Source organism: Lissotriton helveticus, chromosome 2_1 (genome assembly GCF_964261635.1).
Source record: "Lissotriton helveticus chromosome 2_1, aLisHel1.1, whole genome shotgun sequence".
In the NCBI taxonomy this organism is placed as follows: domain Eukaryota; kingdom Metazoa; phylum Chordata; class Amphibia; order Caudata; family Salamandridae; genus Lissotriton; species Lissotriton helveticus.
In genome coordinates, this window is record NC_136059.1 from 1,475,515,286 (window position 1) to 1,475,533,479 (window position 18,194).

Below are 18,194 nucleotides of genomic sequence, written 5' to 3' on the forward strand. Positions count from 1 at the left end.
CTGACCCTGTGCCTCATGGGAACAGTCCAACCCGAACTGCCAAGCCATGTCTTTCCTGGACTGGAAACAAACATCCTGAGACCGGTTTCGGGTTCATAACCCTCTTCAGCTAGGCTATCTTGAATCCAGTGGCAAAGTGAGCAAGATACCCACGTCTGGGCATACCCTGCCAACTTAGGGCAAAGAAAGCAAAACCAAAGGGTATGATGGACGGAGCGTTTGAGCAATGCAAACACTCACCCCCAGTCAACTGATCTGGGTTTAATCCATCATCGTTCTTTAGTTCACTCTACCTCCCCAGTTCAGACATGGCCATATGCAAATCAGTCTGACCCTGTGCCTCATAGGAACAGTCCAGCCTGAACTGCCAAGCCATGTCTTCCCAGGACCGGAAACAAGCATCCTGGGACCGGTTTTGGGTTTATAACTCTCTTCAGCCAGGCTATCTTGAATCAAGTGGCAAAGTGAGCAAAGGACCCACGTCTGGGCATACCTTGCCAACTTAGGGCAAAGAAAGCAAAACCAAAGGGGATCATGGACGGAGCTTTTGGGCAATGCAAACACTCAACCCCCCTTTCAACTGATCTGAGTTTAATCCATCAAAGTTCTTTAGTTCATTCTGCCTCCCCAGCTCAGACATGGCCTTATTTTTTTTTTTTTTTTTTTTCTTCACCTCATATTTGCGAGAGAGTAGATAAAAAGGTTATTTGGGAGAATTGACGGTCCTTCCAGGATGTATGCCTTCAATACTCGATGTGTTGTCAAATCCGAGCTTTTATTTGGAACCAGTCAACATACTCCATTATACCTTTATCCATCACAATAATTCCAACGTTCCTGAAGTGAGCTAGCTGTATAGCTACTCGGCAGATTACCGATCTTGCCTGGAAATTATTGTCTCCGCTTTAATCATTGGTAAACAAAAAGAAAAAAAGAAAAAAGAAAGAAAAAAGAGAAGAGCAAAAAAGAAAGAAGGAAAAAAAAAGGAGAGAGAAGGCGATGATGTGTCTGATGAGTGGAGGAGAAAAAGACAAGGAATCTTGGTCATCAACTAGAGATAATAAAGTTTTCCCATATCTCCCAGAACTGTGATCTTTTAGTACGTTTCCCTTTCCTATCTAGTCTAGATACTTTAATGACAGAATTTAGCCAGTCCTCATGGGACGGAGGTACTGGTTTTACCCAATTTATGCAAATCAGTCTAACCCTTTGCCTCATGGGAACAGTCCAGCCTGAACTGCCAAGCCATGTCTTCCCTGGACCTGAAACAACCATCCTGGGACCGGTTTTGGGTTCATAACTCTCTTCAGCCAGGCTATCTTGAATCAAGTGCAAAGTGAGCAAAGGACCCACGTCTGGGCATACCTTGCCAACTTAGGGCGAAGAAAGCCAAACCAAAGGGTATGATGGAGGGAGCGTTTGAGCAATGCAAACCCTAACCCCCAGTCAACTGATCTGGGTTTAATCCATCATCGTTCTTTAGTTCACTCTGCCACCCCAGTTCAGACATTGCTATATGCAAATCAGTCTGACCCTGTGCCTCATGGGAACAGTCCAGCCCAAACTGCCAAGCCATGTCTTCCCTGGACCGGAAACAAGCATCCTGTGACAGGTTTTGGGTTCATAACTTTCTTCAGCCAGGCTATCTTGAATCCAGTTGCAAAGTGAGCAAGGGACTAATGTCTGGGCATACCCTGCCAACTTAGGGCCAACAAAGCAAAACCAAAGGGGATGATGGATGGAGCGTTTGAGCAACGCAAACCCTCACCCCCAGTCAACTGATCTGGGTTTAATCCATCATCGTTCTTTAGATGACTCCGCCACCCCAATTCAGAAATGGCCATATAAAAACCAGTCTGACCCTGTGCCTCATGGGAACAGTCCAACCCGAACTGCCAAGCCATGTCTTTCCTGGACTGGAAACAAACATCCTGGGACCGGTTTCGGGTTCATAACCCTCTTCAGCGAGGCTATCTTGAATCCAGTGGCAAAGTGAGCAAGATACCCACGTCTGGGCATACCCTGCCAACTTAGGGCGAAGAAAGCCAAACAAAAGGGGATGATGGACATAGCGTTTGAGCAATGCAAACACTCACCCCTAATCAACTGATCTGGGTTTAATCCATCATCGTTCTTTAGTTCACTCTGCCACCCCATTTCAAACATGGCCATATGCAAATCAGTCTGACCCTGTGCCTCATGGGAACAGTCCAGCCCGAACTGGCAAGCCATGTATTTCCTGGACTGGAAACAAGCATCCTGGGACCGGTTTCGGGTTCATAACCCTCTTCAGCGAGGCTTTCTTGAATCCAGTGGCAAAGTGAGCAAGATACCCATGTCTGGGCATACCCTGCCAACTTAGGGCAAAGAAAGCAAAACCAAAGGGTATGATGGACGGAGCGTTTGAGCAATGCAAACACTCACCCCCAGTCAACTGATCTGGGTTTAATCCATCATCGTTCTTTAGTTCACTCTGCCCCCCAGTTCAGACATGGCCATATGTAAATCAGTCTGACCCTGTGCCTCATAGGAACAGTCTAGCCTGAACTGCCGAGCCATGTCTTCCCTGGACTGGAAACAAGCATCCTGGGACCGGTTTTGGGTTCATAACTCTCTTCAGCCAAGCTATTGTGAATCAAGTGGCAAAGTGAGCAAAGGACCCTCGTCTGGGCATACCTTGCCAACTTAGGGCGAAGAAAGCAAAACCAAAGGGGATCATGGACCGAGCTTTTGAGCAACGCAAATACTCACCCCCCGGTCAACTGATCTGGGTTTAATCCATCATCGTTCTTTAGTTCACTCTGCCCCCCAGTTCAGACATGGCCATATGTAAATCAGTCTGACCCTGTGCCTCATAGGAACAGTCTAGCCTGAACTGCCGAGCCATGTCTTCCCTGGACCGGAAACAAGCATCCTGGGACCGGTTTTGGGTTCATAACTCTCTTCAGCCAAGCTATCGTGAATCAAGTGGCAAAGTGAGCAAAGGACCCACGTCTGGGCATACCTTGCCAACTTAGGGCGAAGAAAGCAAAACCAAAGGGGATCATGGACCGAGCTTTTGAGCAACGCAAATACTCACCCCCCGGTCAACTGATCTGGGTTTAATCCATCAAAGTTCTTTAGTTTACTCTGCCTCCCCAGTTCAGACATGGCCATATGCAAATCAGTCTGACCCTGCGCCTCATGGGATCAGTCCAGCCCGAACTGACAAGCCATGTCTTCCCTGGACCTGAAACAAGCATCCTGTGACAGGTTTCGGGTTCATAACTTTCTTCAGCCAGGCTAACTTGAATCCAGTGGCAAAGTGAGCAAGGGACTAATGTCTGGGCATACCCTGCCAACTTAGGGCCAACAAAGCAAAACCAAAGGGGATGATGGATGGAGCGTTTGAGCAACACAAACCCTCACCCCAGTCAACTGATCTGGGTTTAATCCATCATCGTTCTTTAGGTGACTCCGCCACCCCAATTCAGAAATGGCCATATACAAATCAGTCTGACCCTGTGCCTCATGGGAACAGTCCAACCCGAACTGCCAAGCCATGTCTTTCCTGGACTGGAAACAAACATCCTGGGACCGGGGGCCTCTTCAGCGAGGCTATCTTGAATCCAGTGGCAAAGTGAGCAAGATACCCACGTCTGGGCATACCCTGCCAATTTAGGGCGAAGAAAGCCAAACCAAAGGGGATGATGGACCTAGCATTTGAGCAATGCAAACACTCACCCCCAGTCAACTGATCTGGGTTTAATCCATCATCGTTCTTTAGTTCACTCTGCCACCCCAGTTCAGACATGGCCATATGCAAATCAGTCTGACCCTGTGCCTCATAGGAACAGTCCAGCCTGAACTGCCAAGCCATGTCTTCCCAGGACAGGAAACAAGCATCCTGGGACCGGTTTTGGGTTTATAACTCTCTTCAGCCAGGCTATCTTGAATCAAGTGGCAAAGTGAGCAAAGGACCCACGTCTGGGCATACCTTGCCAACTTAGGGCAAAGAAAGCAAAACCAAAGGGGATCATGGACGGAGCTTTTGGGCAATGCAAACACTCAACACCCCTTTCAACTGATCTGGGTTTAATCCATCAAAGTTCTTTAGTTCATTCTGCCTCCCCAGCTCAGACATGTCCTTATGCAAATCAGTCTAACCCTTTGCCTCATGGGAACAGTCCAGCCTGAACTGCCAAGCCATGTCTTCCCTGGACCAGAAACAACCATCCTAGGACCGGTTTTGGGTTCATAACTCTCTTCAGCCAGGCTATCTTGAATCAACTGGCAAAGTGAGCAGAGGACCCACGTCTGGGCATACCTTGCCAATTTAGGGCGAAGAAAGCCAAACCAAAGGGTATGATGGAGGGAGCGTTTGAGCAATGCAAACCCTCACCCCCAGTCAACTGATCTGGGTTTAATCCATCATCGTTCTTTAGTTCACTCTGCCACCCCAGTTCAGACATGGCCATATGCAAATCAGTCTGACCCTGTGCCTCATGGGAACAGTCCAGCCCAAACTGCCAAGCCATGTCTTCCCTGGACCGGAAACAAGCATCCTGTGACAGGTTTCGGGTTCATAACTTTCTTCAGCCAGGCTATCTTGAATCCAGTGGCAAAGTGAGCAAGATACCCACGTCTGGGCATACCCTGCCAACTTAGGGCGAAGAAAGCCAAACCAAAGGGGATGATGGACATAGCGTTTGAGCAATGCAAACACTCACCCCCAATCAACTGATCTGGGTTTAATCCATCATCGTTCTTTAGTTCACTCTGCCACCCCATTTCAAACATGGCCATATGCAAATCAGTCTGACCCTGTGCCTCATGGGAACAGTCCAGCCCGAACTGCCAAGCCATGTATTTCCTGGACTGGAAACAAGCATCCTGGGACCGGTTTCGGGTTCATAACCCTCTTCAGCGAGGCTTTCTTGAATCCAGTGGCAAAGTGAGCAAGATACCCACGTCTGGGCATACCCTGCCAACTTAGGGCAAAGAAAGCAAAACCAAAGGGTATGATGGACGGAGCGTTTGAGCAATGCAAACACTCACCCCCAGTCAACTGATCTTGGTTTAATCCATCATCGTTCTTTAGTTCACTCTGCCCCCCAGTTCAGACATGGCCATATGCAAATCAGTCTGACCCTGTGCCTCATAGGAACAGTCCAGCCTGAACTGCCAAGCCATGTCTTCCCTGGACCGGAAACAAGCATCCTGGGACCGGTTTTGGGTTTATAACTCTCTTCAGCCAGGCTATCGTGAATCAAGTGGCAAAGTGAGCAAAGGACCCACGTCTGGGCATACCTTGCCAACTTATGGCAAAGAAAGCAAAACCAAAGGGGATCATGGACGGAGCTTTTGAGCATCGCAAACACTCACCCCCCGGTCAACTGATCTGGGTTTAATCCATCAAAGTTCTTTAGTTCACTCTGCCTCCCCAGTTCAGACATGGCCATATGCAAATCAGTCTGACCCTGTGCCTCATAGGAACTGTCCAGCCTGAACTGCCAAGCCATGTCTTCCCTGGACCGGAAACAAGCATCCTGGGACCGGTTTTGGGTTTATAACTCTCTTCAGCCAGGCTACCTTGAATCAAGTGGCAAAGTGAGCAAAGGACCCACGTCTGGGCATACCTTGCCAACTTAGGGCGAAGAAAGCCAAACCAAAGGGTATGATGGAGGGAGCGTTTGAGCAACACAAACCCTCACCCCCAGTCAACTGATCTGGGTTTAATCTATCATCGTTCTTTAGTTCACTCTGCCACCCCAGTTCAGACATGGCCATATGCACATCAGTCTGACCCTGTGCCTCATGGGAACAGTCCAGCCTGAACTGCCAAGTCATGTCTTCCCTGGACCGGAAACAAGCATCCTGTGACAGGTTTCGGGTTCATAACTTTCTTCAGCCAGGCTAACTTGAATCCAGTGGCAAAATGAGCAAGGGACTAAAGTCTGGGCATACCCTGCCAACTTAGGGCCAACAAAGCAAAACCAAAGGGGATGATGGATGGAGCGTTTGAGCAACACAAACCCTCACCCCCAGTCAACTGATCTGGGTTTAATCCATCATCGTTCTTTAGGTAACTCCGCCACCCCAATTCAGAAATGGCCATATACAAATCAGTCTGACCCTGTGCCTCATGGGAACAGTCCAACCCGAACTGCCAAGCCATGTCTTTCCTGGACTGGAAACAATCATCCTGGGACCGGTTTTGGGTTTATAACTCTCTTCAGCCAGGCTACCTTGAATCAAGTGGCAAAGTGAGCAAAGGACCCACGTCTGGGCATACCTTGCCAACTTAGGGCGAAGAAAGCCAAACCAAAGGGTATGATGGAGGGAGCGTTTGAGCAACACAAACCCTCACCCCCAGTCAACTGATCTGGGTTTAATCCATCATCGTTCTTTAGTTCACTCTGCCACCCCAGTTCAGACATGGCCATATGCACATCAGTCTGACCCTGTGCCTCATGGGAACAGTCCAGCCTGAACTGCCAAGTCATGTCTTCCCTGGACCGGAAACAAGCATCCTGTGACAGGTTTCGGGTTCATAACTTTCTTCAGCCAGGCTAACTTGAATCCAGTGGCAAAATGAGCAAGGGACTAATGTCTGGGCATACCCTGCCAACTTAGGGCCAACAAAGCAAAACCAAAGGGGATGATGGATGGAGCGTTTGAGCAACACAAACCCTCACCCCCAGTCAACTGATCTGGGTTTAATCCATCATCGTTCTTTAGGTAACTCCGCCACCCCAATTCAGAAATGGCCATATACAAATCAGTCTGACCCTGTGCCTCATGGGAACAGTCCAACCCGAACTGCCAAGCCATGTCTTTCCTGGACTGGAAACAATCATCCTGGGACCGGTTTAGGGTTCACAGCCCTCTTCAGCGAGGCTATCTTGAATCCAGTGGCAAAGTGAGCAAGATACCCACGTCTGGGCATACCCTGCCAACTTAGGGCAAAGAAAGCCAAACCAAAGGGGATGATGGACCTAGCGTTTGAGCAATGCAAACACTCACCCCCAGTCAACTGATCTCGGTTTAATCCATCATCGTTCTTTAGTTCACTCTGCCACCCCAGTTCAAACATGGCCATATGCAAATCAGTCTGACCCTGTGCCTCATGGGAACAGTCCAGCCCGAACTGCCAAGCCATGTCTTTCCTGGATTGGAAACAAGCATCCTGAGACCGGTTTCGGGTTCATAACCCTCTTCAGCGAGGCTATCTTGAATCCAGCAGCAAAGTGAGCAAGATACCCACGTCTGGGCATACTCTGCCAACTTAGGGCAAAGAAAGCAAAACCAAAGGGTATGATGGACCTAGCGTTTGAGCAATGCAAACACTCACCCCCAGTCAACTGATCTGGGTTTAATCCATCATCGTTCTTTAGTTCACTCTGCCTCCCCAGTTCAGACATGGCCATATGCAAATCAGTCTGACCCTGTGCCTCATAGGAACAGTCCAGCCTGAACTGCCAACCCATGTCTTCCCTGGACCGGAAACAAGCATCCTGGGACCGGTTTTGGGTTCATAACTCTCTTCAGCCAGGCTATCGTGAATCAAGTGGCAAAGTGAGCAAAGGACCCACGTCTGGGCATACCTTGCCAACTTAGGGCGAAGAAAGCCAAACCAAAGGGTATGATGGAGGGAGCGTTTGAGCAATGCAAACCCTCACCCCCAGTCAACTGATCTGGGTCTAATCCATCATCGTTCTTTAGTTCACTCTGCCACCCCAGTTCAGACATGGCCATATGCAAATCAGTCTGTCCCTGTGCCTCATGGGAACAGTCCAGCCCGAACTGCCAAGCCACGTCTTCCCTGGACCGGAAACAAGCATCCTGTGACAGGTTTCGGGTTCATAACTTTCTTCAGCCAGGCTATCTTGAATCCAGTTGCAAAGTGAGCAAGGGACTAATGTCTGGGCATACCCTGCCAACTTAGGGCCAACAAAGCAAAACCAAAGGGGATGATGGATGGAGCGTTTGAGCAACACAAACCCTCACACCCAGTCAACTGATCTGGGTTTAATCCATCATCATTCTTTAGGTGACTCCGCCATCCCAATTCAGAAATGGCCATATGCAAATCAGTCTGACCCTGTGCCTCATGGGAACAGTCCAACCCGAACTGCCAAGCCATGTCTTTCCTGGACTGGAAACAAACATCCTGAGACCGGTTTCGGGTACATAACCCTCTTCAGCTAGGCTATCTTGAATCCAGTGGCAAAGTGAGCAAGATACCCACGTCTGGGCATACCCTGCCAACTTAGGGCAAAGAAAGCAAAACCAAAGGGTATGATGGACGGAGCGTTTGAGCAATGCAAACACTCACCCCCAGTCAACTGATCTGGGTTTAATCCATCATCGTTCTTTAGTTCACTCTGCCTCCCCAGTTCAGACAAGGCCATATGCAAATCAGTCTGACCCTGTGCCTCAGAGGAACAGTCCAGCCTGAACTGCCAACCCATGTCTTCCCTGGACTGGAAACAAGCATCTTGGGACCGGTTTTGGGTTCATAACTCTCTTCAGCCAGGCTATCGTGAATCAAGTTGCAAAGTGAGCAAAGGACCCACGTCTGGGCTTACCTTGCCAACTTAGGGCGAAGAAAGCAAAACCAAAGGGGATCATGGACGGAGCTTTTGAGCAATGCAAACACTCACCCCCCGGTCAACTGATCTGGGTTTAATTCATCAAAGTTCTTTAGTTCACTCTGCCTCCCCAGTTCAGACATGGCCATATGCAAATCAGTCTGACCCTGTGCCTCATAGGAACAGTCCAGCCTGAACTGCCAAGCCATGTCTTCACGGGACCGGAAACAAGCATCCTGGGACCGGTTTTGGGTTCATAACTCTCTTCAGCCAGGCTATCTTGAATCAAGTGGCAAAGTGATCAAAGGACCCACGTCTGGGCATACCTTGCCAACTTAGGGCGAAGAAAGCAAAACCAAAGGGGATCATGGACGGAGCTTTTGAGCAATGCAAAATCTCACCACCCGGTCAACTGATCTGGGTTTAATCCATCAAAGTTCTTTAGTTCACTCTGCCTCCCCTGTTCAGACATGGCCATATGCAAATCAGTCTGACCCTGTGCCTCATAGGAACTGTCCAGCTTGAACTGCCAAGCCATGTCTTCCCTGGACCGGAAACAAGCATCCTGGGACCGGTTTTTGGTTTATAACTCTCTTCAGCCAGGCTACCTTGAATCAGGTGGCAAAGTGAGCAAAGGACCCACATCTGGGCATACCTTGCCAACTTAGGGCGAAGAAAGCCAAACCAAAGGGTATGATGGAGGGAGCGTTTGAGCAATGCAAACCCTCACCCCCAGTCAACTTATCTGGGTTTTATCCATCATCGTTCTTTAGTTCACTCTGCCACCCCAGTTCAGACATGGCCATATGCAAATCAGTCTGACCCTGTGCCTCATGGGAACAGTCCAGCCTGAACTGCCAAGCCATGTCTTCCCTGGACCGGAAACAAGCATCCTGTGACAGGTTTCGGGTTCATAACTTTCTTCAGCCAGGCTAACTTGAATCCAGTGGCAAAGTGAGCAAAGGACCCAAGTCTGGGCTTACCTTGCCAACTTAGGGCGAAGAAAGCAAAACCAAAGGGGATCATGGACGGAGCTTTTGAGCAATGCAAACACTCACCCCCCGGTCAACTGATCTGGGTTTAATCCATCAAAGTTCTTTAGTTCACTCTGCCTCCCCAGTTCAGACATGGCCATATGCAAATCAGTCTGACCCTGTGCCTCATAGGAACAGTCCAGCCTGAACTGCCAAGCCATGTCTTCACAGGATCGGAAACAAGCATCCTGGGACCGGTTTTGGGTTCATAACTCTCTTCAGCCAGGCTATTTCGAATCAAGTGGCAAAGTGATCAAAGGACCCACGTCTGGGCATACCTTGCCAACTTAGGGCGAAGAAAGCCAAACCAAAGGGTATGATGGAGGGAGCGTTTGAGCAATGCAAACCCTAACCCCCAGTCAACTGATCTGGGTTTAATCCATCATCGTTCTTTATTTCACTCTGCCACCCCAGCTCAGACATGGCTATATGCAAATCAGTCTGACCCTGTGCCTCATGGGAACAGTCCAGCCCAAACTGCCAAGCCATGTCTTCCCTGGACCTGAAACAACCATCCTGGGACCGGTTTTGGGTTCATAACTCTCTTCAGCCAGGCTATCTTGAATCAAGTGCAAAGTGAGCAAAGGACCCACGTCTGGGCATACCTTGCCAACTTAGGGCGAAGAAAGCCAAACCAAAGGGTATGATGGAGGGAGCGTTTGAGCAATGCAAACCCTAACCCCCAGTCAACTGATCTGGGTTTAATCCATCATCGTTCTTTAGTTCACTCTGCCACCCCAGTTCAGACATGGCTATATGCAAATCAGTCTGACCCTGTGCCTCATGGGAACAGTCCAGCCCAAACTTCCAAGCCATGTCTTCCCTGGACCGGAAACAAGCATCCTGTGACAGGTTTTGGGTTCATAACTTTCTTCAGCCAGGCTATCTTGAATCCAGTTGCAAAGTGAGCAAGGGACTAATGTCTGGGCATACCCTGCCAACTTAGGGCCAACAAAGCAAAACCAAAGGGGATGATGGATGGAGCGTTTGAGCAACGCAAACCCTCACCCCCAGTCAACTGATCTGGGTTTAATCCATCATCGTTCTTTAGATGACTCCGCCACCCCAATTCAGAAATGGCCATATAAAAACCAGTCTGACCCTGTGCCTCATGGGAACAGTCCAACCCGAACTGCCAAGCCATGTCTTTCCTGGACTGGAAACAAACATCCTGGGACCGGTTTCGGGTTCATAACCCTCTTCAGCGAGGCTATCTTGAATCCAGTGGCAAAGTGAGCAAGATACCCACGTCTGGGCATACCCTGCCAACTAAGGGCGAAGAAAGCCAAACAAAAGGGGATGATGGACATAGCGTTTGAGCAATGCAAACACTCACCCCCAATCAACTGATCTGGGTTTAATCCATCATCGTTCTTTAGTTCACTCTGCCACCCCATTTCAAACATGGCCATATGCAAATCAGTCTGACCCTGTGCCTCATGGGAACAGTCCAGCCCGAACTGGCAAGCCATGTTTTCCTGGACTGGAAACAAGCATCCTGGGACCGGTTTCGGGTTCATAACCCTCTTCAGCGAGGCTTTCTTGAATCCAGTGGCAAAGTGAGCAAGATACCCATGTCTGGGCATACCCTGCCAACTTAGGGCAAAGAAAGCAAAACCAAAGGGTATGATGGACGGAGCGTTTGAGCAATGCAAACACTCACCCCCAGTCAACTGATCTGGGTTTAATCCATCATCGTTCTTTAGTTCACTCTGCCCCCCAGTTCAGACATGGCCATATGTAAATCAGTCTGACCATGTGCCTCATAGGAACAGTCTAGCCTGAACTGCCGAGCCATGTCTTCCCTGGACTGGAAACAAGCATCCTGGGACCGGTTTTGGGTTCATAACTCTCTTCAGCCAAGCTATTGTGAATCAAGTGGCAAAGTGAGCAAAGGACCCTCGTCTGGGCATACCTTGCCAACTTAGGGCGAAGAAAGCAAAACCAAAGGGGATCATGGACCGAGCTTTTGAGCAACGCAAATACTCACCCCCTGGTCAACTGATCTGGGTTTAATCCATCATCGTTCTTTAGTTCACTCTGCCCCCCAGTTCAGACATGGCCATATGTAAATCAGTCTGACCCTGTGCCTCATAGGAACAGTCTAGCCTGAACTGCCGAGCCATGTCTTCCCTGGACCGGAAACAAGCATCCTGGGACCGGTTTTGGGTTCATAACTCTCTTCAGCCAAGCTATCGTGAATCAAGTGGCAAAGTGAGCAAAGGACCCACGTCTGGGCATACCTTGCCAACTTAGGGCGAAGAAAGCAAAACCAAAGGGGATCATGGACCGAGCTTTTGAGCAACGCAAATACTCACCCCCCGGTCAACTGATCTGGGTTTAATCCATCAAAGTTCTTTAGTTTACTCTGCCTCCCCAGTTCAGACATGGCCATATGCAAATCAGTCTGACCCTGCGCCTCATGGGATCAGTCCAGCCCGAACTGACAAGCCATGTCTTCCCTGGACCTGAAACAAGCATCCTGTGACAGGTTTCGGGTTCATAACTTTCTTCAGCCAGGCTAACTTGAATCCAGTGGCAAAGTGAGCAAGGGACTAATGTCTGGGCATACCCTGCCAACTTAGGGCCAACAAAGCAAAACCAAAGGGGATGATGGATGGAGCGTTTGAGCAACACAAACCCTCACCCCAGTCAACTGACCTGGGTTTAATCCATCATCGTTCTTTAGGTGACTCCGCCACCCCAATTCAGAAATGGCCATATACAAATCAGTCTGACCCTGTGCCTCATGGGAACAGCCCAACCCGAACTGCCAAGCCATGTCTTTCCTGGACTGGAAACAAACATCCTGGGACCGGGGGCCTCTTCAGCGAGGCTATCTTGAATCCAGTGGCAAAGTGAGCAAGATACCCACGTCTGGGCATACCCTGCCAATTTAGGGCGAAGAAAGCCAAACCAAAGGGGATGATGGACCTAGCGTTTGAGCAATGCAAACACTCACCCCCAGTCAACTGATCTGGGTTTAATCCATCATCGTTCTTTAGTTCACTCTGCCACCCCAGTTCAGACATGGCCATATGCAAATCAGTCTGACCCTGTGCCTCATAGGAACAGTCCAGCCTGAACTGCCAAGCCATGTCTTCCCAGGACAGGAAACAAGCATCCTGGGACCGGTTTTGGGTTTATAACTCTCTTCAGCCAGGCTATCTTGAATCAAGTGGCAAAGTGAGCAAAGGACCCACGTCTGGGCATACCTTGCCAACTTAGGGCAAAGAAAGCAAAACCAAAGGGGATCATGGACGGAGCTTTTGGGCAATGCAAACACTCAACACCCCTTTCAACTGATCTGGGTTTAATCCATCAAAGTTCTTTAGTTCATTCTGCCTCCCCAGCTCAGACATGTCCTTATGCAAATCAGTCTAACCCTTTGCCTCATGGGAACAGTCCAGCCTGAACTGCCAAGCCATGTCTTCCCTGGACCAGAAACAACCATCCTGGGACCGGTTTTGGGTTCATAACTCTCTTCAGCCAGGCTATCTTGAATCAACTGGCAAAGTGAGCAGAGGACCCACGTCTGGGCATACCTTGCCAATTTAGGGCGAAGAAAGCCAAACCAAAGGGTATGATGGAGGGAGCGTTTGAGCAATGCAAACCCTCACCCCCAGTCAACTGATCTGGGTTTAATCCATCATCGTTCTTTAGTTCACTCTGCCACCCCAGTTCAGACATGGCCATATGCAAATCAGTCTGACCCTGTGCCTCATGGGAACAGTCCAGCCCAAACTGCCAAGCCATGTCTTCCCTGGACCGGAAACAAGCATCCTGTGACAGGTTTAGGGTTCATAACTTTCTTCAGCCAGGCTATCTTGAATCCAGTGGCAAAGTGAGCAAGATACCCACGTCTGGGCATACCCTGCCAACTTAGGGCGAAGAAAGCCAAACCAAAGGGGATGATGGACATAGCGTTTGAGCAATGCAAACACTCACCCCCAATCAACTGATCTGGGTTTAATCCATCATCGTTCTTTAGTTCACTCTGCCACCCCATTTCAAACATGGCCATATGCAAATCAGTCTGACCCTGTGCCTCATGGGAACAGTCCAGCCCGAACTGCCAAGCCATGTATTTCCTGGACTGGAAACAAGCATCCTGGGACCGGTTTCGGGTTCATAACCCTCTTCAGCGAGGCTTTCTTGAATCCAGTGGCAAAGTGAGCAAGATACCCACGTCTGGGCATACCCTGCCAACTTAGGGCAAAGAAAGCAAAACCAAAGGGTATGATGGACGGAGCGTTTGAGCAATGCAAACACTCACCCCCAGTCAACTGATCTTGGTTTATTCCATCATCGTTCTTTAGTTCACTCTGCCCCCCAGTTCAGACATGGCCATATGCAAATCAGTCTGACCCTGTGCCTCATAGGAACAGTCCAGCCTGAACTGCCAAGCCATGTCTTCCCTGGACCGGAAACAAGCATCCTGGGACCGGTTTTGGGTTTATAACTCTCTTCAGCCAGGCTATCGTGAATCAAGTGGCAAAGTGAGCAAAGGACCCACGTCTGGGCATACCTTGCCAACTTATGGCAAAGAAAGCAAAACCAAAGGGGATCATGGACGGAGCTTTTGAGCATCGCAAACACTCACCCCCCGGTCAACTGATCTGGGTTTAATCCATCAAAGTTCTTTAGTTCACTCTGCCTCCCCAGTTCAGACATGGCCATATGCAAATCAGTCTGACCCTGTGCCTCATAGGAACTGTCCAGCCTGAACTGCCAAGCCATGTCTTCCCTGGACCGGAAACAAGCATCCTGGGACCGGTTTTGGGTTTATAACTCTCTTCAGCCAGGCTACCTTGAATCAAGTGGCAAAGTGAGCAAAGGACCCACGTCTGGGCATACCTTGCCAACTTAGGGCGAAGAAAGCCAAACCAAAGGGTATGATGGAGGGAGCGTTTGAGCAACACAAACCCTCACCCCCAGTCAACTGATCTGGGTTTAATCCATCATCGTTCTTTAGTTCACTCTGCCACCCCAGTTCAGACATGGCCATATGCACATCAGTCTGACCCTGTGCCTCATGGGAACAGTCCAGCCTGAACTGCCAAGTCATGTCTTCCCTGGACCGGAAACAAGCATCCTGTGACAGGTTTCGGGTTCATAACTTTCTTCAGCCAGGCTAACTTGAATCCAGTGGCAAAATGAGCAAGGGACTAATGTCTGGGCATACCCTGCCAACTTAGGGCCAACAAAGCAAAACCAAAGGGGATGATGGATGGAGCGTTTGAGCAACACAAACCCTCACCCCCAGTCAACTGATCTGGGTTTAATCCATCATCGTTCTTTAGGTAACTCCGCCACCCCAATTCAGAAATGGCCATATACAAATCAGTCTGACCCTGTGCCTCATGGGAACAGTCCAACCCGAACTGCCAAGCCATGTCTTTCCTGGACTGGAAACAATCATCCTGGGACCGGTTTTGGGTTTATAACTCTCTTCAGCCAGGCTACCTTGAATCAAGTGGCAAAGTGAGCAAAGGACCCACGTCTGGGCATACCTTGCCAACTTAGGGCGAAGAAAGCCAAACCAAAGGGTATGATGGAGGGAGCGTTTGAGCAACACAAACCCTCACCCCCAGTCAACTGATCTGGGTTTAATCCATCATCGTTCTTTAGTTCACTCTGCCACCCCAGTTCAGACATGGCCATATGCACATCAGTCTGACCCTTTGCCTCATGGGAACAGTCCAGCCTGAACTGCCAAGTCATGTCTTCCCTGGACCGGAAACAAGCATCCTGTGACAGGTTTCGGGTTCATAACTTTCTTCAGCCAGGCTAACTTGAATCCAGTGGCAAAATGAGCAAGGGACTAATGTCTGGGCATACCCTGCCAACTTAGGGCCAACAAAGCAAAACCAAAGGGGATGATGGATGGAGCGTTTGAGCAACACAAACCCTCACCCCCAGTCAACTGATCTGGGTTTAATCCATCATCGTTCTTTAGGTAACTCCGCCACCCCAATTCAGAAATGGCCATATACAAATCAGTCTGACCCTGTGCCTCATGGGAACAGTCCAACCCGAACTGCCAAGCCATGTCTTTCCTGGACTGGAAACAGTCATCCTGGGACCGGTTTAGGGTTCACAGCCCTCTTCAGCGAGGCTATCTTGAATCCAGTGGCAAAGTGAGCAAGATACCCACGTCTGGGCATACCCTGCCAACTTAGGGCAAAGAAAGCCAAACCAAAGGGGATGATGGACCTAGCGTTTGAGCAATGCAAACACTCACCCCCAGTCAACTGATCTCGGTTTAATCCATCATCGTTCTTTAGTTCACTCTGCCACCCCAGTTCAAACATGGCCATATGCAAATCAGTCTGACCCTGTGCCTCATGGGAACAGTCCAGCCCGAACTGCCAAGCCATGTCTTTCCTGGATTGGAAACAAGCATCCTGAGACCGGTTTCGGGTTCATAACCCTCTTCAGCGAGGCTATCTTGAATCCAGCAGCAAAGTGAGCAAGATACCCACGTCTGGGCATACTCTGCCAACTTAGGGCAAAGAAAGCAAAACCAAAGGGTATGATGGACCTAGCGTTTGAGCAATGCAAACACTCACCCCCAGTCAACTGATCTGGGTTTAATCCATCATCGTTCTTTAGTTCACTCTGCCCCCCCAGTTCAGACATGGCCATATGCAAATCAGTCTGACCCTGTGCCTCATAGGAACAGTCCAGCCTGAACTGCCAACCCATGTCTTCCCTGGACCGGAAACAAGCATCCTGGGACCGGTTTTGGGTTCATAACTCTCTTCAGCCAGGCTATCGTGAATCAAGTGGCAAAGTGAGCAAAGGACCCACGTCTGGGCATACCTTGCCAACTTAGGGCGAAGAAAGCCAAACCAAAGGGTATGATGGAGGGAGCGTTTGAGCAATGCAAACCCTCACCCCCAGTCAACTGATCTGGGTCTAATCCATCATCGTTCTTTAGTTCACTCTGCCACCCCAGTTCAGACATGGCCATATGCAAATCAGTCTGTCCCTGTGCCTCATGGGAACAGTCCAGCCCGAACTGCCAAGCCACGTCTTCCCTGGACCGGAAACAAGCATCCTGTGACAGGTTTCGGGTTCATAACTTTCTTCAGCCAGGCTATCTTGAATCCAGTTGCAAAGTGAGCAAGGGACTAATGTCTGGGCATACCCTGCCAACTTAGGGCCAACAAAGCAAAACCAAAGGGGATGATGGATGGAGCGTTTGAGCAACACAAACCCTCACACCCAGTCAACTGATCTGGGTTTAATCCATCATCATTCTTTAGGTGACTCCGCCATCCCAATTCAGAAATGGCCATATGCAAATCAGTCTGACCCTGTGCCTCATGGGAACAGTCCAACCCGAACTGCCAAGCCATGTCTTTCCTGGACTGGAAACAAACATCCTGAGACCGGTTTCGGGTACATAACCCTCTTCAGCTAGGCTATCTTGAATCCAGTGGCAAAGTGAGCAAGATACCCACGTCTGGGCATACCCTGCCAACTTAGGGCAAAGAAAGCAAAACCAAAGGGTATGATGGACGGAGCGTTTGAGCAATGCAAACACTCACCCCCAGTCAACTGATCTGGGTTTAATCCATCATCGTTCTTTAGTTCACTCTGCCTCCCCAGTTCAGACAAGGCCATATGCAAATCAGTCTGACCCTGTGCCTCAGAGGAACAGTCCAGCCTGAACTGCCAACCCATGTCTTCCCTGGACTGGAAACAAGCATCTTGGGACCGGTTTTGGGTTCATAACTCTCTTCAGCCAGGCTATCGTGAATCAAGTTGCAAAGTGAGCAAAGGACCCACGTCTGGGCTTACCTTGCCAACTTAGGGCGAAGAAAGCAAAACCAAAGGGGATCATGGACGGAGCTTTTGAGCAATGCAAACACTCACCCCCCGGTCAACTGATCTGGGTTTAATTCATCAAAGTTCTTTAGTTCACTCTGCCTCCCCAGTTCAGACATGGCCATATGCAAATCAGTCTGACCCTGTGCCTCATAGGAACAGTCCAGCCTGAACTGCCAAGCCATGTCTTCACGGGACCGGAAACAAGCATCCTGGGACCGGTTTTGGGTTCATAACTCTCTTCAGCCAGGCTATCTTGAATCAAGTGGCAAAGTGATCAAAGGACCCACGTCTGGGCATACCTTGCCAACTTAGGGCGAAGAAAGCAAAACCAAAGGGGATCATGGACGGAGCTTTTGAGCAATGCAAAATCTCACCACCCGGTCAACTGATCTGGGTTTAATCCATCAAAGTTCTTTAGTTCACTCTGCCTCCCCTGTTCAGACATGGCCATATGCAAATCAGTCTGACCCTGTGCCTCATAGGAACTGTCCAGCTTGAACTGCCAAGCCATGTCTTCCCTGGACCGGAAACAAGCATCCTGGGACCGGTTTTTGGTTTATAACTCTCTTCAGCCAGGCTACCTTGAATCAGGTGGCAAAGTGAGCAAAGGACCCACATCTGGGCATACCTTGCCAACTTAGGGCGAAGAAAGCCAAACCAAAGGGTATGATGGAGGGAGCGTTTGAGCAATGCAAACCCTCACCCCCAGTCAACTTATCTGGGTTTTATCCATCATCGTTCTTTAGTT